At 39.3% G+C, this 17,665-nt stretch overlaps 1 pseudogene across 1 annotated transcript in view; it reads left to right on the forward strand.

Moving 5' to 3' along the window:
- LOC148119883 (protein Jumonji-like) overlaps positions 1 to 17,665 on the forward strand; it is a 133,013-nt pseudogene that overhangs the window by 105,593 nt on the left and 9,755 nt on the right. Inside the window, exon 3 of the transcript XR_015734920.1 lies at positions 362 to 491. The product of XR_015734920.1 is annotated as a protein Jumonji-like (transcript). The remainder of the gene's footprint in view (positions 1 to 361; positions 492 to 17,665) is intronic.

Genomic DNA, 17,665 nt, shown 5'->3' on the forward strand with positions numbered 1-17,665 from the left:
TCAGGCCAAACTGGGCTGCATATTGATACTCTGTCTCTGTACCAATACTCTCTCCTGTGTCCCCTCCTACTCCCTATCCCAGCGCAAGTGTGTGCCTGTGTGCATGCGTGTGCGTGTGCGTGTGCGTGTGCGTGTGTGTGCGTGTGACATACATCTTGAATTCCCTTCTGTTAATTGTTTCCTGTTAGGCCTTTTACTTTCTTATAGAATGGGGCTTAACTTTTTCTTTACTCCTTCCAAAGGGTTGTATGTGCTTGTAAGTTTTCTTGTGTCTCTGTCATGTCTTGCCACAGAGTTGAATGTGGAAAAATCCTGCTTCTGATAGATGCACTTAAGTGTTTGTCCCTTTTCTCCCCCATAGGGCTCCTTGGTAATGACCAGTCTAAGGCGTCGGAGCAGTCAGAGAACGAGAAGGACGACGCCTCCCAGGTGTCTTCTACCAGCAACGATGTTAGTTCTTCAGATTTTGAAGAAGGGCCGTCGAGGAAAAGGTTAGTACCCAAGGCTGAGAGTATTAGTAAAATCATCCTGAAATAGGGACTACAAATTTGCTTGCTAATGTTTGCCACATGTGAACAAGTGTGAGTCCACTCACTATCTCCTGGTTTTCATACTACTACTACTACGTCGTAGTAGTAATTAAAGACAAAAGTTTTATGGCCTGGATGAGCATCGTCAACCATTTTGTGATGCTTAAGTAGTTATGTTTCTTCTTATAGGAAATGTATTGAAATATGTTACAAATGTTTTCGCCATTTGTGAAGGGTTCTTTTTACCCCCCAAAATATTATGAACTTAATGTAGTATTATTGAAAAGTAACTAGAAATTACCATGTATAATCTTAATATGTCTGCTTTTAACCAAACTGTAGAATCCTAGTTCTCTAAACAACACTGTTATTTCTAAACCATTTTCCTGCATAACTTAAGCTCAGTTCAGTAAGGAATATAGCTATTTCAAGACTAGTGGCCTTGATATTATTGGGTCTTTAAAAATCTCTTTCCTGTTACTTGCCCTGTTTCATGTCTTCTTGTTTACCCCCTTTAAAATTTACTTTTTGTTTTGCATTTGATATTCTCCTATATTATTGTCTTTATTAATATAACATTAAAAGGAAAAATTGCCTTGGTTTGAACATCCTTGTTGCTTATTCTTACATTATAATTACCCTTTGAAATCAATTTAGAAGTCTGTCTCTAATCAAGTACACTGAAAAATTAAGGGAAAGGAGGTTAGCCATGCGTTTATATTACACCTAATAGTTGAGATAAATAGCTCAAATTCTTAGTTTGCCTTCTTGCTCCTTGGTGGCTAGCAGCGTATGGTCTGTTGACTCCTACTGTCATCGCCTCTCACTTCTCACCACTGTCTTAAGTTGCTGTTTGACTGGTTACTGTAGTGAGCATGAATGTGAGGAGTCTGTGCATAGACACAATGAGGGTCTTAGTGATGAACCTGTTACTGTATTCTTTAAGGCACCTCTCTCTCCATTTGTAAAGGGAACCATCTCTAGATTTGAAGACTGGGGAGGAAACAGTCTCTTCAGTAAATGCATTGTAATGTGTGACTCTGCTTTCTAGCATGGGTAGTGCCCATGCCTCTGACCTCAGCCTTCAGGCGCCCTTTTTAGTCTCTGGTTATATAAGCCAACATGCACTACTATAAGTGTGACTGACCATTTTTCCCCACCCCAATGTCAGGAGATCCATTCTGAATGACAGTGTTGCTGCCTTCTTTTTTATAAAAGAAAAGCGGTCATTTAATATAAATATATAGTCATTTAACATGAATTTATAATTTGGATCAATTTTTCATATTTTTTACTTTTATAATTTTTATAAAAATATACTAATATTTATTTATAGTTATTATTTATGATTCATAGTCATTTATTATGAATTTTTAGGACAGTCAACAAAGGAAACAACTTTTTAGTGTTAAAATTCAACCACTGCAAATCATCTTTTCTGTGGTGTCAAATCTTTCTTGCTAAATTAAGAATTTATTGTAGGTTGCTAGAGAGATAGTTGTAACAAGAGATTGTTTCTCTTGCACAGGACATGGGTTTGATTAACAGCTCACTACCACCTATAACTCCAGTTCCAGGGGATCTGATTTATGCATGTGGTAACTTTCATACATTCAGGAGAAATATTCATACACATAAAATTAAATAGATTTTTAAAATTAAAGCAAAAGATTTCAGTGTAGCTAAACAAAATACAAGGGGAGAAAGTAGAAATCATTGTATATTTTTGAGCTAACAGGTCAACTTTACTAGTAACAGTTATGTCTGTTACTTATGGTTGGATAGATGATGCTGAGCTTTCATCACTGTATTTTAAAATTTTTAAATTCATGTATGCATTTGTTTTGCTGTGCTTGTACGTGCACATTAGTAGAGGTCTCTGAAGAATCCGGGATCTTGGATCCCTCAAGCTGATGTTGATGCTGGGAATGAAATTTGTGTCCTGAAGAGTAGCACATTCTCCTACCTGTTCCCCTGTCCGCATAGCCCCAGCAGTAGTTGTTGACGTTGGTGTGAGTGAGATGTCCTCATTTACTTAGAGCTGTTCTGTTATGGCATGCATGCCTTGGCAATGTCACAGGATAATTCATGAGGTTTGACATAAGTAGTATATTTTTAATGGTTTACAATTGAGGAAATCCTTTGCTTTGGTCCTGTTCCCTTTTTAGTGAGTTGAATTTGAACATCACTCAACTAAGTCATCTATGACTTAGGATTGGAATTCTGCAGATTTCTCAGTGGTACTAAGGATTAATCTCAATGTGTACATATTTCTTTATGTGTATTTTACTTTTCCAAAACAAAAATGGGGCATGTATCTCTGAAAATGAAGCATCAAATAAAGACCAGAGTAAGTATCTAAGTGTGTTTGATTCTACGCCATATCTTATACACATGCATTGGGTGTATTGCAGCCAATGTTGGTTCTCTCTGCTGTTCTTAATAGATAGTAGGAAGCATGTGTGTGTTTGATTCTACGCCATATCTTATACACATGCGTTGGGTGTATTGCAGCCAATGTTGGTTCTCTCTGCTGTTCTTAATAGATAGTAGGAAGCATGTGTGTAGGCTCCATTTGGATTATGTTTGATATTTAGAACTTGTGGGACAAAAACTCAATTCTAAACTATAGGGTCATGATTTATGTATCTGAAGTTAACCCTATTGCCAGGATGATCTGAATTGATAGTTGATAGCTGTTCTTTTCCATTTAGTTACTCCTGCTGTGCATAAGGTCTTAGTTGCTTAAATTTCCCTTTTGTCTGTTAACTGGAAGGAGAAAGTAAAGGAAGGTGAGGTCATACTCTTGATATCCTCATACTAGAGTCTATATGCAGCGAAGACATCTTATACTGACCTTATGTGGGCTGACTTTCTATCCAATGAGATCTCTTTTTGTGATGATACTTCCAACATGCTTTTTTTAAAAAAAAAAATTTCTGTGAAAATGTGCTTGCGCTCGCGAAATGCTGTCTTCTGGAAACCATGTTAAGCTGTATTTGCTCAACGTACTTGTGTTATGGTTGTTCCCTGACATATTTAGAAGACAGAAAGTAGTAGAGTCTATAGGTCTTTATTTTTCTCATTTCAAATTCCTTAGAGTTTTCCCTTAAGGAAGTTGGGTTAGAGATTAAAGCTCCAAATATTTCTTCTATCCTGAAATAATCATGGAAGTCATTTTTTTATAGAGCTTCCCTGCTGGAGTTTTCTGCTCATTCGAACAGCCTTTCAAGTGAAGACAGGAAGTGAATTAACTTGCCTTATATGAAGGCCGCTGTGTGGGTCGTCTTTTTAGTTATTGTACAGAAGTTGTGCGTGTGCTGTAAGCAGCAGCATCTCTTTACTTGAGAGTTATTTTGCTCTGTATAATGTTATGTTGGAGGGGAGTCTCTATCAGCACACCAGTTTCTGGATTGTTTCTGGATACTAGTTTACATAGTTCTTGGGGGGGAAAAAAATCTGTCGTCTCCAGACTAGCAACTGCTTTTACAGTTAGTAAGTCTCAGCAGTCAGTGTTGGTTCAAACTTGGAGATATAATTTGTTGTAACGCCTTCTTGTTTCTTGCTCTTGCTGTTTGTTGGGCTCATTACATCATTACTGTTCAGTCTTCAGATATTACTGCTTCTACAAAATAGGAGCCATTATTTTAAAAACAGTCTGTCTCTCTGTGTGTGCACACGTGTGTGTGCACATGCATGTGCTCATACATATGCTTTTTATTCCCTCCTCACTTGAAATCTTGAGTGCACACATGTTGTTATTGTGCTGGAAATTGGTTTTCCCTCTCTGAGAGTTTAGTTTATTCAGTCTTGTTATTTTAAAAACATTTTACTTTAATCAACCATCAGTTTTACTATTTCAATTATTCTCTTGTGGGATGGGTGGGGACAAGAGTCTTACTGTGTATCTCTGGCTGGCCTGGAACTCATTCTCAGCTTGGAGATTTCATAAGGCCCTGGATGTTCCCTTTCATTTGGAAATTTCTTTTCATTAAGACGAATAATCTGGAACTGGATATATAGTTACTTCAGTAGTGAATTTGAATCCACGGGATACATAGAAAAGCTTCATGTAGTAACAAACACCATTAATCCTATTGCTGGTATGAAGGCAGGAGACACTAGAATCCTCAGGAGCCTGCCTCCTAGTTAGCTTGGCATGTGCTATGGAGAATAACCAAAGACAACTCTTCATTCGAACATTGTGTATCGTACTTTAGCTCATGTATACACTTCACACATTTGCTCGCACATTTCACCACTACCAAGATGGTTTAGTTGTCTCCTGCAGGTATTTAGTTCTTAAATACAGACAGATGAGTGTGAATCCTGAATCTATACTTTCTTAGCTAAAAACAGGCATTCCTTCTATGAGAGAGAATCACCCAACAAGCAGATAAAAGTTCAGTGTTGGTTCTTTATCATAGTTCAGTGATCAGGTTTTCATTTAGTTTAATAAGAAATAATATTTCAACATTCACATATTTGGCTTATAAGTAGTAAATTACTCCACAATAAAGTGTATGAGTATTAGAAACACTTATTTTTATGTCTTTGAAGGTATAAAACTATCTAAAAGAAGCTTTTTATTGACAAGATGATATAGTGCTCATTAATAAACCACTTAATTCTCTGAAAACATTTGTTTAAGTATTATGAAATTTAGTTATTATGCCAAAGGCAGCCATTTACTCGTAGTTTAATTTACAGCATATTTATATATATGGAACATGGAATGTAAGTCCTCTATACCTTATGCTTCCAGCCAAAATAAAATATTGTTACCCGGTTAAAGAAGACGATAATGGAACTGCCTTTGTGCTGTGGCTGCATGTCTGCCTCTGTCCCTGGGTGGCAAATCTGAGCTGTAGGACTTGTGCAGGCACCTTAGTCCTGCATGTTTCCAGGGGCCATGGTTGGGAGTGGCTGCCATCTCTTTGCGGGTTCTCTGTCCTTGGGTTGAATCTGACTTGTTCTCTCAGGGTTCTCCACCTTTGGGAAGTTTTCTGTTACTCCTCTATCTCCAGTTTCTACCTCCACGGCTATCAGTCTAGCCCATTGATCCCAACCTTCCTAATGCTAGGACCCTTTAGTATAGTTCCTCATGTTCTGGTGATTCCTATCCAGAAAATTATTTCGTTGCTACTTCATGATTTCTTTATTTTTATTTTATGTGCATTGGTCTTTTGCCTATCTGCATGTCTGTGTAAGGGTGTCAGATCTGGAACTGGAGTTACAGACAGTTTTGAGCTGCAATGTGGGTGCTGGGAATTGAACCCTGGTCCTCTAGAAGGGCAGCTAGTGCTCGTAACTGCCGAGCTATCTCTCTATTCCTTTGTTTGTTGCTACTTCATAACTGTAATGTTGCTCCTGTTACAAATGGTAATGTAAATGCAAGTAGTAGTGTAAATCTATTATGCAACCCCCAAAGGGTTGGAGACTTAAGCGGTTCTCTAAAGTGGGTGAGGGCCAAGGATGTACTCATCAATCATTTAAACAGTCCTGGTTAGGGTTTGGTCCTGACCACCATTAACCCATCATTGACTAGAGGCCTCAGGCTCATCCTTTAAGAAGGTCTTACAGAATTTCTTGACTGGCTTCCACAAAAGGGTGGAAGGAACTGCGGGCAGCTGTGCTTCCTGATAGGTATTGAGTCAGGAGGGCTTGTGGGAGATAACGACATTGGGTTGTAGTAAAACAATCTCTCTTGTAGGGAGCCTCAGAATTTATACAGTTTCCTGATTTAGAAAATTAGCTTTAGTTTGAGCAGTGTGCCCTCTACATTCATGGTTGCCTTCACCAGGAACATGAAATTACAGCCTGACAAAGTCAGGGGCTGCAACAAGTTGGTCAGGCTTAGCTGGACTGTCTTGAACCACAGTAGCCCAGTTAGCTTTTGTCGTTAAAATAACATGCCTCCATATCAGACAAGGGACCACTGGAATGTGGCTGCTATCAATCAGTCTTTATTTCTACCCAGGCAAAGATGTTCTCAGAGGCGTTGCAGTAGTGTTTGAATGAATATAGAATATACCTTTTCATCTGCAGGAGGAATCAGATCCTAGACAGAGTTCTTGTATCTCTTGAGATTTGTTTATTTGAAATACGTTTTTTAAAATTATCACCAATAAGTGGGCACATGTTTCATGGTGACTATGAAGGACACTGGACAGTTCTGTGAAATTACTTCTGTCTGTGCACCTTTACATGGGATCCAGGGAACCAACAAAGGTTGTCAGTACCTGAGTCATATTTCCTTCTCTGAATTACTTTTTAAACTTATTTTATTTTGTGTGTTTGTATGTGCTTGTGTGTGTAAGCAGCAGAGTATTTAGGTAGTAAATCAGAGATTGAACTCAGCCTTATGGGGCAAGTGCCTTTTATATGCTGACCATGCTGTAGGCCCAGAGATTTAATTTTGAACTGGAAATTCTCCCAAATTAGTTGGGACTACAGATGTGCTTCATCATGCCCAGCTTTAATTTTTCATTTTTAAGAATGTGTATATTTATAAAAGAAAAAGTGTATGGACACATATAATGGTATAACCCTGCATTCCCAACCTCAAGAGGCTAAGGGAGGAGGATCTAGAATTCTAGGTCAGCTTGGGTCAAAGAACAAAATCTAGGCCAGCACCTTTCTAGATTCTCTTGTTGAATGAAACTATGGTTTTCTTTACACTAGCCATTTTCCTTTCTGCTAACTGTGGACTTTGTCTTGAGATGCCGCCGCAGGTTATCGCAGTGTCCTTATTTACGCACACCTTAAACGTGGGATGGTGGGGATGCAGAGTTAATATATTGACAGCATTAGTTTTAATTGACTCATTAGTTATTGTCAAGGACAAATTTTTAGTCACTTATGGGAATGAATGCACATGTAACCCTATAATTTTCCTAAAGTCCAAGTAAACACAGACTTCAGTTCCTTTGGTTTATTTGAGGAAAATCATCAGAACTTTTGAAGCATTACTGCTGAGACCATTTCCTTTTTGTTACTTCAGAGATCAGATTGCAGGGATATCAATTCCACCTCACATGCAAATCAGGGTTTATCATGCTTTGTGGTTTCCATGGAGACTGCTGGATACGAGTTTCTTCCTGTCTTTTATGGTTCTTTTAAATAGAAACTGATGGCACATGTTTTCATTCTCCTTTACATACCCCAGTGGACAAATCTAAACATTACCTTGACATCTCTGAATAGATTGGCCATCCTAGAACATTTTATCATCCTTATCATGCTGAAATTTAGATGAACAGAGTCACACTCAGATGAAAGTCAGTAGATGTAGATTTGTAAGGGTTTGGAGTTAACCAGGATCGTGAAGGAGGTGACAGCCATACATGTCCCTTGTGAATCACATGGGTGTACTCATTGCGGGTTATTAGGCATGCTGTTTTGTGCTTGCAGCATGTCAGGTGGTATTAGTGTCTTACATGGCTGCTAAGCTCACTTAATAGCAATGCAGCTAAGTGTTCAGGCTAAGATGGGGAATGTTCTTGATGTTCTTTCCCTTCCCCTCCCCCAACAAAGGAAGGGAACAACCAGCATGACTTGTTTTCAGTGGGTGTTGACTCATTCTTGTAATTTGAAATTCAAAGAGGAGATGGAAGTAAAGAATGGTGTGCACCTCCCCCCCACCCCCCAACCTTTATCATAAATGCTGGATTAGACTATTTTCTCCTTTGCTTTAGGCTCCTTGGCTTTGCTTTGCGGAATAGTCCTCATAGATTTCCCTAATACATTTGATAAATGTATTTGTATCAAAATACATTTGATAGTTTAAAGCTCATTTCACAGAATTGGTTTAAGTCAATATCACCAGTGCTTGACAGCAGGGGTGTGGCCTTGACTGTGTCCCTTTATTGCTGAGACTTTCAGAGTGTGGCTCTTAACTCCTGGACAGATGGGACAACCCTTGTTTATCTTTGTACCCACTGGGCCTGTAAAGAGTATCTGGTGCGTCATGAACCAAATTCTAAGGGCAACAAAATAAAGTATAAGAAGAGAAAAATGTTTGTAAAGGAGTCGTCGTATTTCTGAAGCACACGATTCTACTTAATTATTCAGCTCTTTTGTCAGTCTATCAAATAAGAGGGGTGTGTGTGTGTGTGTGTGTGTGTGTGTGTGTGTGTTTGTCTAGTAAGGTGCTGGTCTTTCTTCTGTTTACCTCTATCTCTGGCTTTCCATTGATACTGTATTTTTCCACATTCAAACTTTATAGTTATCAATAGAGATGCTAAGATGGACCTTGTAAATTTAATTTTACTCTTAGAGTACATCTGACTGGATGTGACGTAGAAACTTGTTCACAGCAGTATAGTCTTCAAGGTATAGCATGAGACTTGAGACTTGACTTGCCTGCTGCCATCTTTCCTTTATGATGTCAAGAGATCTTGCCATCTTGTCTGATGGCCCCATTGATTCATCCTATTATCCTAACTTAAATTGGACTTATGTTTTCTTGTTTCTTTATTCTTTCACTTAATTATTTTCCTTAAATTCTGCGTTTCGTGATCTAGAAATCATTTTAGTATTTGGCTAGGTGCCCAGCCAATTGGTCTGCCTGCTTTCCTGCCTTCCTTTTCCTTAAACCTGCAATGGTTCTTCTGCTACCTCTGCCTCCACAGTTCTGGAATAAAACATATGCACCCTTACGCCCTGCTGCCTAATTGTATTTTGAATTTATTTGCTTCTTGTGTAGATCTCATCTGCCCTTGAACTCTGAGATTGCCTTCCTTTGCTGGGATTAAAGGCATCTGCCATCACTGCCCAACCTGAGTTTATTTTTTGAAGAAAGTTTCTGTAAAGTATAACTACCATAATGGCTGCTATGTTGAATTAAAACGTAGAATACACATATTTTAAAGGAAAACTCAAGTTATTACGCAGAATTTCAAATGTGTATGTAAACAACTCTCATAAGCCCCATGCTGAGGGCCATTTGTGACATCATCACTTGGTTCCCACAGGATGGGCTTATTCTGCCCATGCTTGAAGTGAAGCCTGAGGATTAAGAAGGAGATAGACTAGAGACAACTGATGGAGTCTGGAGAACATCCAGTAAATACTGAGATTCATATCCAAAGAGGAGGGAGAAGAAGGCAAGAGACTTTATCAATGTCATATAACCTTGAGGGAGCAAGAATAGGTCTGAACTCTCTGACCTTTAGTCAAGGTGGAACAGATCCATTTCTGTGGGCTCCCACAAATAGAAGGCTTTACACTGTCAAGTATCTTAACAGACAATAGTAATTTAAAACTTTCCCAAAGCAAGCACTGTTCAGGTCTGCTGTCAGATGGTATAGCGTCATCAGTTCATTTGTATCTGCAGAGTGCTCTTGATCTTAGTAGACTCACAAGGCCTTTGAGGAGGTGAGGCTTTTCATTAGTGCCTATTTTCCTAAAGATGATGGAACTCCAGGAGAATTTGTTCCCATCTAGTTTAGTGAAACTTTTGCTAAATGACCACTTGTGTCTAGTTTTTCATAATACCAGGTCCATCTTGGATTCTTTATCTGGTGTATCAGTACTAGTTACCTTATAGTTTGTTGTTCTTCAACTTGATTCTGTATTGGATAAGTTTCTAAATACATATTTTCAGAGCCACTCTTTTTCTATAGCATGATTATTAATTTGTTCAGCCCCTACACAACATTTGCATTCATTGTGATAGGCATTGGTTCTTGGCAAGGCGGTAGTGCACCTTTTCTTTGTATGATGTGGGTTGGTACTGGCCCTTTTAAATCTTGTTCCTTCTCCTGTTTGTATGGCTTTGAATTGCCTTTGCTATGATTTCTCTCTTGCCTCTCATTGCTGATGTGTCTTTCATTCTGGTCTAATTAATTGGGCTTAGTGGAGCTGTTAGGATAACTTTTTCTGGAGAATCTATTTCTGCTTGCCTCGATAGACAGGGCACTATCAGATCAAAGATCAGTTCAATTCATGTCCAACTCGGGGGACCACTGAATGAGCATGGGGCTATATATATATATATATAAATCAGCTATTTTCATGAAAAATTTTACCCTAGAATGAATAATAATTATACCATATCACTGTGCAGCCATTCTGTGAATAGGTCTTTCTCCTTTCTCAAGGTTAGGGCTTATGAAATCTCACAGAGAGGCCTTATATGTTTCATGAGCCTCCTTCTTCCCCACTGAATGAAGGAATGCATGTGTCCTGGTGAAGCAACTACACACAACGACCTGGTCACAAGACCTACTCCACACAGAAATTCAAGACTGGAAAACACTGGTCAAGTGAGCCCTCATAATTAGAATGTATAGTAATGTTTCTGTTGTTTGGGGGACCAGAATGTACAGCGTTTTCTTTGGCGGAAATCTGAATGTTGAAATTGTGCCCCCACCCCATCCCCAGTGTGGCCAGTGTAAGTTTTGAAACTGAAGGTCTAGGAGAGAAGAAAATGTAAATGCTGCTCCATCCTGCCAAAGACCTTCCAGCAAATATCTTTTAAGACAATTGGAAAGAGGGCTGGCGAGATGGCTCAGTGGTTAAGAGCACTGACTGCTCTTCCGGAGGACCTGGGTTCAATTCCCAGAACCCACATGCTGGTCACAGCTGTCTGTAACTCCAGTTCCAGAGAATCTGACATCATTATACCAATGTGCATAAAATAAAGTTAAATAAAGTTTTTTTTTTTTTAAAGACAGTTGGAAAACTTGCACCTCTTTTTCCTTATTTTTGTTTGTACACCATATATTTGACCTCTGGTTCTCAATTCTGGGTGGGGGTGGAGTTAGGAGCGGGGAGTCTTGTTTTGTTGAGATAGGATTTTACTGTAGCTACTGGCCTCTTGGTTTGTATTCCCCTACGAAATTTTAGGAATATAGGTGTGGGTAAACAAACCTATCTTGCAACTTTTTCTCCTTATGCAGAGGCTCTATGCCTGATTGGCCTCAAACTCACTTTGTAGCCAAGGCCTGCCTTAAACTCATGATTCTCTCTCCCAAGACCTGGCATTATAGGTATTGTGCTACTGCATCCAGCCAATTGCTCACATACTTTAAAATTGCCTATTTGTAAAATAGGAACTATCTCTGGGCATGATAATGTATCATGCTGCAATCTTATTATTTGAGAGGCTGACAGAGAAGGATCAAGACTCTAACGCTTGTCTGAGTTACAGGTAGAGATACCTCAATATTTAAGAACAAATAAAATTTTAAATTACTGTGTAGTCATAGCATTATCTTTTAAGAACTTTACTGGTTTTGCTGGTTTGTAGTGACTCATGCCTTTAATGCCAACTCTGGAGGCAGAGTCAGGCAGATTGAAGGTCAGCTTGTCTACAGATGATTTCCATGACTGCCAGGGCTGTTAACACATAGAAAACCTTTTTCACCAAAAGAAAACAAAACAAAAACCCAAAACACATTAACAGTGATTATTATTTAATGTCTGTGGGTGTTTTGCTTCCATCTATGCTTGTATACCCTGTGTGTGCTTGGTGCCCACAGAGGCTAGAACAATCTATCACATCCCTGGAAATAGAGTTAAAAGACAGATTAGAGCTTAAACATGGGTGCTGGTATTGTGGATCCAGAGGAAGATCAGTAAGTGCTCTAACAGCTGAGCCATGTCCCCAGCACCAAGATTGTCTTTCAGTGGAACCACTGCTAAAACTCCTTCCCTTAAGAGGATGTGTGTAACTCCTGTTCTTTTCTTCTGAGTCCTAATGACAAGTCAAAGTAAATTTTATTTGTGAGTTCATTAGTTTTATTTACAGAGAGACTATAAATGATAAGTTTTTTTATGGAGCATGGGTGGCCACAAAGCAGCCTCTCTGCAAAGTTTTTACCAACATGGATGGCTTCTGCATGGCTACAAAGATAGAGGCCCCTTTCCTTTCCCTAGCCCATGTTCTCTAGCACCTCTCTGAGCTCCCACCCCAAGGCCACTGCCTTTAGGGCAGAATTGCATGGATATGATTGTAAGGAGTAATTCAGTTGAGGGAATGCCAGCAGTCCACAGAATCTGTATTGATCGAAGCTTCTGGGCTTGGAAAATAATGCTGCACAGTATAAGCAACTCAAGAAATGTAAGGATAGAAATTCAGTTGGATAGGAAGAGTATCTGCTTTTGAGCAGAGGAACAGTCATAGTTCATAATAATTGATTCCATATCTCATTACAAATAAGTTTTGAGTGTGCCAAATAGCTGGCTTGGAGGTTAAGAGTGTTCCTTTCTTTTCCAGCAAACCTGCTGGCTTCCAGAAGCCACATTGGTTCACAACTGTATGTAACTTTAGTTCCAGATATCTGATCCGATGCCCTCTTTTGTACTCTGTGTGTATCTCCCTCCCATACACATAAATGAGATAAAAACTTAAAATTTGAAAATCAGGTATGGTTGGACATTCCTAAAATCTTCGCTTTTCGAGCGGGCAAGGCAGAATGATTAAAAGTTCTAGGGTAGCCTGCACAACATTTGACTGTCTCAAAACATCAGTGATTTAGGGCGGGATAGAGAGACACTTGAGCCAGTTTGTTTATATACACAGTGACATACTGTATGTCTCTCATCCTATTAATTTATGTAAGTGCTGGATCAGTTAAAATCATAAACCTAAAATTGTTGGAACTTTAAAGTGTCAGTTTGGGTGTCAACTACAGGAACTTTCTGACATTTTCTCTAGATATGATTCAGAACTTTTATAGTCAGTCCTGTTGGTTCGTGGTGGTGGTGGTGGTGGTGGTGGTGGTTTAGTAGTATTAGGCCTGGTAAGAGCTAGTCCCACTGTCCAATGCCTACAAAGCTTTGCTAAGCCAACTACCTTTGTGAACCCAGGCTTATGCCCCTTAATATTTTTGAGTCCTTATCTTGCAGGCACAGATTTTCAGTGTTTCAATGGCTGCTCCCAAATCACAAGAAGGCTTAATTATAAATTCATGGTTAATAGCTCTGGATTGTTACTAGTTAACTCACACTAATTTATATTAGTCTACAATTGTCATGTGGCATTACCTATCTTTCATCTTGAACTCTCTAGACTCTCAAACTCTCCACCCTTCTTCCCAGCATCCTTAGTCTGGTTTACCCACCTAACCTTATCCTGTACAGTTATTGGACAGTCACACCTTCTCTGTTAAACCAATCAAAAGCGACATATATTCACACAGTGTAAAGGAATATTCCACAGATCTCGCGCGCACGTGTGTGTGTGTGTGTGTGTGTGTGTGTGTGTGTGTGTGTAGGGGGGACAGTAGTAACACCATAAAACGCTGGTTCTAATTCAGGTGTGGGATGGTACCTGGGCTCTTGATAAAATACTGGGTCAAGGTCCCAGAGAAACCAATGAGACAGGTGTAAAATGGGGAATGAGACTGCAAATTCCCAATGGATCTAATGTTATTAGTTGGTAAATTACGGATTGACAATCACTACTGTAATGATCAGAGGTTATGCATCACTTAACCATTAAGCAGTAAACTCTAGGTAATCACCATCCACTGTCCATCAAGTTGATGTGTAAGAAGACAGTGATTATTTCTGTGGACATCTTTGGTCCTTCAACTTATATCACCCATAGATACCCTTCCTTTCCTAGGTTCACAAATACAGAATTCCTCAGCAGGTTCATAGCAATCTGGAGACATAAGAAAACAATGGCTTTCACTTGAAATTATTTACTGGCTAGTTGTAAGCTGCTGCATGCCATGCCCCCACTGCTCTGTGTGTATGCATGCCTGTACTAGCTGATGGAGGAGAGCATTTATCTTCTCATTGATGATTGCACAAAGATGGTGGAAGAGCAACTCCCTAGACGACTTGATGGGATGAAATACTTGGAAATTTTTTTTCCAAGAGCAGGTACGATCAGCTTTGTGTTGTTTTTAATTTTAATATCTATGACGTGTTATTAGCATTGCCAGGATTACAGAGACTTTTCCCTCTCCAAGTACAACTGTAAATGAACCCAATTCATCTGTCTCTAAGGGATTTAGAATTCCATTGTATGATTCCCTGAATCATTAATTTATTATTTTGATAATATTTTAATTTACCAAAATTGACATTGATAAAATAATTGATATTATTTTGATATATTTTTGTGTCTTTTCCAATACTGTTTTGTCATGGCTTATGTTCTAAGTAAGTTAGTATGGATTTTTTTCGGCTTCTGTCTCTTGATTTCTCAGGAGGCTACAGGAAGCCTGGGACCCGCAGCTGAGTCTCTTAGCTCTCTATTGAGGGCCGGTGAAGGCAGAGCCCGCGCTCAGCTCCTTTCTGCTCTGCTCCAGACAAAGCACAAACAGGAATTTGATAAGGGGATTGAGGAGGATTGCTCGAATGTGGGAGCCGTGACAGATTCATCAATTGGAATCACACGTTTCTCACCTTGAGACATTTGCCATGCAACTGTAACCCTAACCCTTTTACAAATGCAGGAAGAGATGTCATGTGAATGGTGGTTAGCTTTGATGAGGATACCCCTTACCAGCGTAGGGTCATATAGATTAGATTAGAAAAGTAAGGAGAACGAAGTCGTGAGTGAAAACAATAAAACAGAAATAGGATAGTACTGTGAGGGAGTTCCAGTTTAATTCCCATTGGTTTAAAATACCCCACTCCAAAAGGTAGGGATAAGACCAAAAAAAAAAAAAAAAGACAAAACAAAACAATACATTAACATGATACAAGAAAATGAACAGACCAGTTGAAGATTGCAGGTGTTTTTTGTTTTGTTTTTTTGTTCTGTTTTGATTTTTCTAAGACAGTTTCTCTGTGAAACAGTCCTGTCTGTCTTGGAGTTCACTTTGTTGACTAATTTGGCCTCTAACTCACTTTTTTTTGGTATATGCATTGGTATTTGCCTGTATAAATTTTCTTGTTGTATATTCATTGAAATTTTGCATGTATATCTGTGTGAGGGTGTCTGATTCCCTGGAACTAGAGATACAGTGAGCTGCCATGTGGGTGCGGGGAATTGAACCTGTGTCTTCTGGAAGAGCAGCCAGTGCTCTTAACCACCAAGCCATCTCTCCAGTCCCATGTGAGCTACATTCTTAGTTAAACATTTTGTTGCTAGAACAGGACAAGTAATGCTCACACTCCAGACAAACCACTGTTATCTCCCTAAGGGAGTATTTAGTTGGATTCTTAGACTTTTGTTTGAGGTAGAGACTGATCTACTTCTCAATACTCGAAACACAAGGTCTGAGTATTAACCACACCTGTTGACAGTAATTGTGAGAGAGCAGAACTCTCTAATTTAAATCTGGGTGAGGTAAACAAACAAACAAACAAACAAAAAAACCAACCAAAAAAACAGACAATAATCTTGAAGGAACAGAAATAAGTTCCAATGCTCTGACCTTCAGACAACCTGAAAATAGGCTCACATCTTTTGGACTTCCACAAATGATAAAGTAATCTTTTGACATGGAAATAGCAGAATAGAAAACAACAATATTTGGTTGCTGATTACTTAGGTGCTTTTGTACCTAGATACTTTGGTATTTGGAACTTGGTACTTAGCCTAAATAATAAACTATTACCTTAAATTTAGTGGCACCATGTAGCATAGCTGGGTTGTATAATCACGTCTTTTTATGACTATCAGGGAACAGTGCTATGTATTTCAACTTTTTTTTTTTAAATCTGAAAAGGCCCTTTAGGGTCTGGAGAAGTGGCTCACCAGTTGAGAGCACTACCTTCTTTTTCTGTTGTACCCAGGTTCAATTCCCAGCACCCACACAGCATCTGACAGCTGTTTATAACTTCAGTTCCAGGGGAATTTAATAACCTCTTTTGGCCTCCTCCATGGGTACTGTATTCACATGTAGGCAGAGACTGCTCGTTTGTTTCCTGGCCACCTGGATGCAAATAATCACACAGAAACTGTATTAGTTATAACACTGTTTCCAGTATCTTAGACACATTTCTCGCTAACTCTTACATCTGAATTAACCCATTTCTATTAATCTGTCTATTGCCTTGGGATTATAGCCTAATGGTAAGGAGCTGTCTGGCGACTTTTCTCTTTCGGCAGCTTGGTCTCCTCAACTCAATCTACTTTCTATATCTCTGTTCAGATTTCCTGCCTTTCTTTTCTAAGCCATTGGCCGAAACAGCTTCTTTAATAACCAGTGGTAATAAAACATGTTCATAGCATACACAGAGGAAAACCTCATTATTCATGTGTACACAGACACACACACATGTAAAATAAAAGGAAAGGTTCTCATTGTTATATTTTTTATTTTCAATACTAGTTGTAATGGAATTGGTGGGATAAGAAGATATTTCTGTGTTCACATTCAGGCTTTCTGTAAACAACACATAGGTCATTTTCAGGAACCAGATGTTATTGAAGGTTCTAAAAATTGGCCAATGGCAGGTAATGCTTGCTATAATTCAGAATTTCTTTTTAGTTTAAAGTTACACTTGACATCTTTTGGTGCTTTGTGGCCAGGCTACAACATTTTTAGTAGGTAATGAAAATGTCAGGGATATGTTCTACTGTTCCTGTAAATATATATAACCGATTTCTTTTAAAGTGAACATTGAGAACGAGTGTGAAAGAAGCGTTGGCCTGCTCTGCTTGCTGGGACCTAGTGTTGTGAGCAACATCTCCTTTGTGCTTTCCGTCTGTCTGTGCTGTGTGCAGTTCTGTTTCTTCAGTGCTGAGGTGAAGGCCATGGCTTCCTGCACCATTTACCATGGATCCCACCCCAGCCCTGCACTGGACTTTAGAGTGTCACCTGTTCCATTATTGCGGCTTGAGTGTTCGCCTGGGAAGTTTCTGTGCAATTGACTTTTCATTCAGCCTTTTGGAACTCTATTGACAAAAAAAGAATGAACTATGTTGTGGTAGACTATAGTCCCTCCCTCCCTCCCTCCCCCCTCCCTCCCTCCCTCCCTCCCTCCCTCCCTTCTTCCCTCCCTCCCTCCCCTTCTTCCCTCCCTCCCCTTCCTCCTTCCTCCCTTTCTTTTCCTTGACCATGAAAATGGGATTCTCACCTCACAAGGTCATTCATTCCCTTTCCTTCCCAGCTATTGTCTTTGCCAGGAGATAGCTGCCAGGGGATTTTTGGCAGCTTGCAGTTCGGTTTTGAATAACCGAAAATTGAAAAACTAGCTAGGGTTTTTGCTGAAATGATATT

The sequence above is a fragment of the Myodes glareolus genome, chromosome 14 (assembly GCF_982192425.1).
Source record: "Myodes glareolus chromosome 14, mMyoGla1.1, whole genome shotgun sequence".
NCBI lineage: Eukaryota > Metazoa > Chordata > Mammalia > Rodentia > Cricetidae > Myodes > Myodes glareolus.